Here is an 8,866-nt window from a genome sequence, read left to right as displayed (position 1 = left end):
AAAGTCGGACGCAATGGAAATGGTAAAGAAGTGTGACAAATGTCAGAGGTTCGCAACATTAATTCATCGACCCGCCAACAGCCTTTCGGCCATCAGTAGTCCGCTCCCCTTTGCCAAATGGGGGATGGACATTTTAGGACCATACACACCAGCGTCCGGCCAGAGGCGGTATGTGTTTGTAGCAGTAGACTACTTCACAAAATGGGTAGAGGCCGAGGCCGTCCGGGGCATCAAGTGGACAGATGTTTCAGCTTTCATATGGAAGAGTGTCATTACACGCTTTGGCGTTCCTCAGTCTATGGTGTTCGACAACGGACCTCAGTTCGAAACGCCCCAACTCAAAAAATGGTTGGAAGACCAAGGCATAGCTCATTGCTTTGCTTCAGTCGGCCGCCCACAAGCAAATGGTCAGGTAGAGGCATACAACAAATTGATCTCCAATGGAATTAAGCGCAAGCTTGAAAGAGCAGGCGGCTTATGGGCTAACGAATTGGTTAATGTGATGTGGTCCATACGAACCACGGCCAAAAGTTCCACAGGAGAAACTCCCTTCTTCTTAGTCTATGGTGCTGAGGCGGTCCTTCCAATTTAAATGTATGAGCCCACTCTTAGGGTGATGCTATATGATGAAGCGGCCAATTGGGAAGCCATGAAGACCGCTCTAGACTTCCTTCCTGAAGCTAGGGGCAACGCGGCGCTTAGGCATGAAATTTATCGTCTTCGGATGACAAGGGCATACAATCGCCGAGTGACAAAGCGGCCGATAAAATTGGGGGATCTGGTCCTAAGGAAGATGAAGGCTGTGGGACGAGCAAACGAAGATGGCAAACTGACCCCAAACTGGGAAGGGCCGTATCGAGTCAGGGAAGAGGTCCGAGATGGGACTTACCGTCTCGAGGCCATGAACGGCCGACCTATTCCGCGTACATGGAACACTGACAATCTGAAGAAATATTATGTTTAATTACTTAGCCAAAAGCTGTGTATACAGCTAGGTCTGTTGACCGGGCAATGTAAGCCGTACGGCCATGACAATGTAATTTTGACAAATTAATGAAAAAGTCAAACATTGTTATAATTATTTTTCCATTTAATTTATGTTTTTTTTGCAGTCATAACTTATACGGATAGGCCGCGTGGAAGTTGCAAGTAGGTTACTTGCAACATAGCAACACGCTCGTAGAACAAAAGTAAATTAAATAAGAATGGGCAACTTGATCCCAAAAGTCACATGAATGCGTCCGCCCTTAATTAATGCGGACAGAAAAGGTAAGGTACCCTGTGAAACTCATATAATGGGGCAAGGGCATACCTAGGCATTCCAGCCCAGTCGAACATGAAAATTTTAAGTTGAGATCACACTTGGAATTTTCTGAGTGCGTCCAAGCGATAGTTTCAACGGACAAACTCACATAAAGCCAATTGAACGGCCAACTAACGTGTTGATTCGGCGTACCACCTAGTCCAAGGGCAATCATTATTATGATTTGATTAACTTGGTAGAAGTCATACCACCTAAAGTATAAATTCTACCAAGCCAATCAAACCACCCTAAGTATGGACTAGGCGAACGCCGAATAAAGGGGCATACCCCCCAATTGTACGAAGATACAAAAACGTGAAAAGTACGTGTACGAAAATGCAAAAACCATGCAAAAACTTGTTAAGTATAAAATGGGCAAAGTATGAAGCAAAAATTGGAAGCCAAATTAATAAAAAGACCGCTCAAAAGGCGGTAAAATATCTTACATAAAAACCGCTCGAAAAGGCGGTTGAAAAAGTAAAAAAAAAAATAAATACATAAATGATTAACAAGGCAGAAAAGTAGAGCTGAAATCATGGGGCGGCTGGAGCAGAAGCTGGACTCTGGCTTGGGCCGACCTCTTGAACCATGGCAGGGGACGCGTCCTCAGCGGGCGCCTCGCTCTCAGCCTCACCGTCTTTGCCGGCCGCCACTTCTTCGACTTCCTCCTCCTCTGAGGTAGTTGGCGTGACGTCCAGCTCAGGTGAAGGCTGCCCAGCCTTCTTAGCCTCTTCTCTGAGGCAGACAAAGTTGAGACGGTTGGTGAAGCGTTCCTGATAATAGGCCGCCTCTCCCTCGTCCACCATAAGCTCAAAAGCCTCAAAGAAGTGGCTCTTTAGCCTGTCCTCAGCATTCTGCTCAATGAGGACCACTTCGTCCGCACTAGGGGCCCGAGGTGTTTGCAATTGGAGAGTTAAGTCCTCAACGGACTTCTTTAAACTTTCCACCTCGGCCCTCAGAGCGTCCGACTCGTCCAAGGCCTCCTTTAAGTGTTTTTGGGCCAAGGCCACATCACTTTGAAGCTTTTCGGAGGCCTCGAACCCTGCCCTCCAACGTTCGCTGTCCAGCAGGGCTTGGTCCCTCTCCTGTCTCATGGCCTCCCTGGCCACGGACTCTTGCTGAAGGGCCTCGCCCAGCTTCACCAAATCTTTCGCCTGTCGCGCAGCCTTGTCGGACGGCATCCTGGGTCTTCTGAATCTGGGCCCAGGCATGCTTCAGCCGCTCATTCTCCTTGTCCTTCCATTCCAGGAAGGCATTCAGCCGCAGGAAGAGCTGCGTATAGGGTAAATGTGTTAGCAAAATGAGCGAAAAATTGGCTAAGTGCATTTGAGGGTAAAATTTACCTCAGCATTGCAATTGATTATGGGGCCGAGGAAGCCCTCATGTATTCCCCGCAGCTTGTCTCGCTGCTCAGCGGGGACGGCCCGGGCCATGGCCTCCCGCATCGCCTTCCTGTCCGCCCCAGTAAGGGATTGGCCGGGCAGCTTCATTTGTAGCTCCTCTGCAATGTCTGTAGGCGGACGCAAAGAGTTTAATGTAAGCTCAATAAAAAAAAAGAAGAGAAGGAACAAAATAAAATCCAAAGTTATTGGAACTGACCGTCATAGAAGCTTGGAGGAGTAGGAAGGTTGAAAGTGAATGGTGGGGGCGGCGCAGGCTCATTACCCTCCTCCCCCGTCCGGCCAAGCTGATCGCCGGCCGACTGATTGGCATCAAGCCAATCAGATTCATTGACTCTTTGGACGGGCGGAGTCACTTCTGGCCCGGTCGGTTTTGCCGGGGTCGACTTACCCCTATCGTCCGATTTCTCGGACCTAACATGACCCGGCATGGCGGCCAGATCTATGGACTTGGAGGCCCCGCTATCGCTCAGCCGGGGTTGTTCTCCTTTGGACTGCTTTGAGACAGTCCGCGACGTTGTCTTGGCCGCAGAAGTGGAAGTGGTCTTGGACGCGACCGTCTTCCTTTGTTTGGACGCCTTGCCGTCCTGATCCGTCTTGGACGCAGGAGACGACTGCTTCCGTTTGGACCTGGGGGTTGGAGTGGCCAGCTGTAGAGACAAAAGTTAGAAAAAGAAAGCAAGATAATATAATAGGCCGAGCCTAGTTAGGAAGAAGATCTTTCCCGTAATGCATACATGGACGTAAGGAAGAAAGCTAGATGGGTTTACTTACTCCTTTAGTTTGCTCGTACAGTCTCTGGCGAGCCTTGTACCGAGCCAAGTCAATCTCGGACATGTTGACCTCCCCTTTTTGCTCTTTGTCTAGCATCTTGTACGCCTCAGCTGAAAGAGGAAGAAAAAGAGTTAGAAAATTTTTCAAGATCAAATAATATGTGTAAGTGTAAGAATATGTGTCCGTGCGTCCACCTTGGGGCAGGTTCTTGTACAAGCCATAGGCGGACATAAAGGTGGGATCCCGAAGCTAGCTGGATAAAGGGACCCAGTTACTTGGAACGCGCTCAGTTTTGTCGTTCCTTTTCACCCGCTTGACTTTGAAGTATTCAAGCTGGTGCTCCGGCTGGGGTGGACGGGTGGCTTATCGGGCTTGAGATCCCCACGTCCAAGTTGAATTGGCTCAGCATTGAACCGATTCATCCGCAAGTTAAATTCGACGTCCTTAGTTTTGATGCGGTAGAATCGGTGCTTCCAGTCACGCCACTTGGAGACGCGGTCCATCACCACCATGTTATCTCTAGTGGTGCTCAAGATGAGCCAGCCGTCCGTGTCCGCGTCCAGCCTAGTCAGTGAGTGCATCTCACAGAAAACTGCAAAGTCTGGCTCGAAGCCCTTGCAGATGCACGTCACCAGGTATCCAAAAATGTTCAACCAGCTGTTTGGCATCAGCTGGAAGAGAGCTATATCATACTCGTCCAAGATTGTGCGGACGAAAGGATGGAGGGGGAAGCGCAGTCCAACGTCTAAGGCCGCCCTGTAGACGCTGAAGGATCTTTGGCGCGGCCTCTCTTCTTCCCAAGCGGCCAAAGCGCGGGACTTCCTTGGAGGCTGGATCTCAAATCCTTCCCCAAGGAGGAGGAATGCCTTGTATTCCTCAAAGTTGTGGTTCAGGTAGCCCAAGGCCGTGCTACCCACCATACAGGCGTACAGATCCTTGAAGTTGTCAATGTTGGCAACATCCTCCTCGGCCGCCTCTTCGCCCTCTGCGGCCGCCGCTCCACCCTCGGCCGCATTCTCAGCTTCGCCCTCTTCTCGTTGAGGAGCGAGCGCTCCCAAACTCGGAAGACAGCACTCTGTCAAGGTCAGTTGCCTCCGCCGAGCTGCGGCTCCTAGAACTATGGCCGCCTCGGGGGGAGATTATGTCTTCAAGTGGCCGTTTTCCCTTATCTTTGGCACCGGCCGCCTGACTCCCAGTAGGAGGAGCTCTGCGAGGGGGCAGGTCGGACGGTTCATTAATGTAGGGAATAGTTTCAAGCCTTTAAAATCCCACTAGCTTGAACCCCACTGTGATCATACACTAAAGTACGGTGGCGTCCAAAAGGGAAGAAGATAGAGCAAAAAAGTCGCCAACAAGTTTTTAAGGAACTTGTAAACCGTTCATAGGATGAAGGTTACACCCCTTAACGATCCAAGAGATCGTCAACTCCATAAGGTCATGAACCAAATAAAGGTCCGGGGATGATGGTACAAATCCAACCTAAAAGAGATTGAACCTGCCCTAATAATAGGCCTCTACTTTATTCTGCTCGTATTCATGTGCGCTTTCTGACTAACATACAATCAATAGGATTAACCCTAAACCTGTTTAATCTATGTTGGTTGAATTTAATGCACAAATAAACTATTATTGGCGATCACTTGAAATATAATCACAATTAACCCTAACAAGATTATTAATTATCTTATTAAGCGTGGTTGCAAATACAAATTCCCTTTAAACATGCAATAAAAGGTGATCAAGCAATAAAATAAATAATGTATCAAGCAACATAATAAATAATCAACATCATTAATAATAATAAATCATAATCATGTTAAAGCATAGCAAGATCATAGGCATGATACTAACAAGATTAATAACAAACCCTAGCATGTCACTAAACAATAAAAATCAAAGCTTTAGCCCTAACATGATACTAACAATCATAAATATTAGGAAGAGAATAAAAGGCATCATAGCAATCATATTTGATATTAAAAATACCCTAGACATGATACTAGGAATATCATAATAACAATATAAACATGATATCTACATTATAATATCAATTAAACCAATAAAATCCCTTAAAGTACTTACTTGGATGCCTCGTACCTCTTTCTAATTACAAAATACACACGTTAGTAACTTCAAGGAAAGATAATAATCAAAACAATTAAATTAAATAATTGAAAGAGAGATTTGGGACCAAACCCTCAGAAATTAAAACCTTTCACGTCTAGGGCGAAGGCAACTTCGAATATGGCTAGGTGTATCTAGATCTTGTGAATGCGGAATTTTTTATCAAAAAGCAAAGTTTAGAAAAGAAAGAATGAATGTTGATGAAAGTTGATGAAAAGAGATGAATGAATTGAATTGATGGATAATTTGTGAATGAAGAGAGTTGATGAATGAAGAAGAGAATTGATGATTCTTGGTGAATGAATATTGATAATTGGTAATTGATAATTGGTGAATGAATATTGATAATTGGTGAATGAAAACGGAGTTTTAGATACGATATTTATAGAGAAAATCATCCAAAAAAGATATTTTAACAAAACAGAGTCTGAAGATCACAAAACCATCTTGGCGCCAGCCCTGGCTCATTGGCGCCAGGACCAGTGGCTAGCGCCAGGCGCCAATGGCTGGCGTCTGGCGCCAATCCTGATTCCAGGCGCCAAGGCCTGGGGTTGGACGCCAAACCGACTTTTAACACGTTTTCGAAATTCTGATAAATTTCCTGTACTGGAAGATAAAATAATATAATTTCAATCGAAAATGCTATTTGATCCAATTAAAACTCTGAAGAGTCCTAATTGAATTAAGAATGATAAGACCTTCTAGAATGTTCTAGAAGATCAAAACCATTCCTAATTGCATTAGGAATGATAAATTATATTAGGCCCTCCCCTAGATCATAGGGCCGTACATAAAACTCAAACCAGGCCCAGTTTAGTAAATTGGCCATAAATTCCTCAATATTCATCGAAATTGGGCTTATAATATATCGTTGGAAAGGTCTTTGCAAACCCCATCCAACTACACCACTATTGGACCCATATCATGGACCAACCAAACTGGATTGGCTGTTTTCTTTAAAATAAAGTTTTCAAAAACAGGAAGAAGAGAAAAGAAATAAAAACTTTCCGCAACACTAGACCTTTCCACACTTTCGTTTCATTCGATTATGATTCGACGTGAAAGGCACTCATCACTGGGTTTGGTTTTGGGGAGACACAATTGGGTGTCTACAATTAAGTGAAATCCCCGTTCTTGGTCTGTCCGACCTGCCATATCGGAGGTAGATTTCTGAGGGAGTGGGGACGGACGCATCAGCGTCCGCTCGAGAAGAGGCAGGAGGCCCCTCACAGAGTAGCAACTCGGCCTCATCCATGACCGAGCTGGCATATTGGGGGAACCTTAACCCCGGAGTTTGCCCGGACGTTCCCCCCATTAAAGGAGCGCCTTGAGTTCTTTGGCGCTCTTCAAATGAGGAAGTTACTTCCACGACCGAGCAATGAGTGCCCGTGGAAGCGGTCGTAGGAGTGGTGGAAGGAGTCTCTACGTTAACATTGTTTGGGTCATAGGGAGGCCTAGGGTTTACAAGACTTCCGTCTGGATTTCTGGCCGCATGACGATCGTACGTTTGCATCGTCCGTGCCATGTTCGACTGCAGGGACAGAGAAGAATGGGTGGATGTGAGTTGGTACACACTAGAAATGGACCCACTCCATGAAGGAGACAACTCGTCTCCGTCCACTCTAGACTCCTCGGTCCCAGGCAAACGGCCGGCCTCATGAGGAGAAACGGACAAAGCCGAGTGTTGAGCCAACTTTTAAATAAACAAAGAAATAAAAAGAAAGGGAAAAGAAAATAGGCAGCCTACCTCTGTACGTGTTGAAAACTTGGAAACCTTGAAGACTGATCGGAAAACTCAACCAATGTCACCGGAAAACTCAAACGCGCGGCGGAGCTCTTGAAGATTCAAAGGAAAAAACACTTTATCTCTCTAGAAGCTCTGACTTCTCTCTAGAAAATGTAAAGTTCCAAAGTGCCAAAATGAAGTCAAACCCCTTGTATATATAGGAAAAAATTATGGGGGTAAGATAGTAAATTCAACTTTCCCGCCCAACTTAGCTGAACGGTTACAATTTGAAAAAAGTGACCTAGAATTTGGAAGGACAAGGAGTAACACCGTTAAATTAGACGGAAAGGACGACCTAATAAACGACGCGTCCAAGGGAAAGTTGGCAGAACTAAAGCTCTCTCCAAAATGGCAAGACGGTCGCAAAAATCGACGACCCAGTCTCGTCCGCGCCGCTTGAATAGACAGGCATTCGCCCTAAAAATGTCAGGCGGACAGAAAGTTGACAAAACTCTAATACATCTGTACGCGCCAAGGCTATTAAAGGTCAGAGGAGCCGGCCTGTAAGCGTACGAGCCATCCCCTCTGAGGGGCAAATGTTGAGGGTAAAAATACCTCGTATACGTGGACCAATCCCATAGTGACACGTGGCCCAGTTATAGGGTGACACGTGTCACCACGGGAAGATGCCACGCAATCCAGAGTCCTTAAGGTCTCAGGCCAATCCCATAGTGACACGTGGCCCAGTTATAGGGTGACACGTGTCACCATGGGAAGATGCCATGTGTTTAGGCAATATGATCCTTCTTAAAATCAGCACGCCAAAAAGCCCTAACAACGTCAGGGCCCAAATCCCGAGAGATGACAATGAAAGCCGCAAAACGGCGCCCCCAGAGTGGCACGTGGCATTCGCTGATTGCGCAGCCAATCACGTCACGCAAATCTAGGGTATAAACCCTAGAGAGGGGCAAGAGTCCCACCCCTATAAATACCCCAATCATTTATGATGGGAGGGGATTCAGACAATTGAAAACAACAGAGCATTAAATAGCTCCAACTTCTCTCTACTTTCTCTCTCTAGCCTTTTTCCGTCCTGATCACTGAATTGATCGTCGGAGGCGAATATTCCGTTGATCGGAATATTCGTTGTTTTGCAGGTGGGACCGACTCATTGCCAGCAGAGCGTGACCAGTATCCCAGGAAATCCAAAAAAGACCCGAAACAGGTGGTTATTTTGAAAATGAATACATTTTTGGGTGGTAATTTAAAAATTTTCCTTTTTTTTATAGTTATTTTGCAATGTCTTAATGAATTAGAATTCAAGTTATACGATATTTTTTGTTTGGAATGTGTTTTATTAGGAATTTAATGATGTAATCGTTGTTTGATTCATTCAATTGAACTTGAATTGAAAATTAGGGTTCTTCATAATGAAATTTGGTACATCCCATATTACCCTTACTTACCGATCGTTTCTCGAGGTTGTTTAATACCGGGGACGTGCCATAATTGACCCAGGGAGATGGTGATTGAGGGACA

The sequence above is a fragment of the Chenopodium album genome, chromosome 3, assembly GCF_948465745.1.
Source record: "Chenopodium album chromosome 3, dcCheAlbu1.1, whole genome shotgun sequence".
Taxonomy (NCBI): Eukaryota; Viridiplantae; Streptophyta; class Magnoliopsida; order Caryophyllales; family Amaranthaceae; genus Chenopodium; species Chenopodium album.
This window is presented reverse-complemented; position numbering follows the sequence as displayed.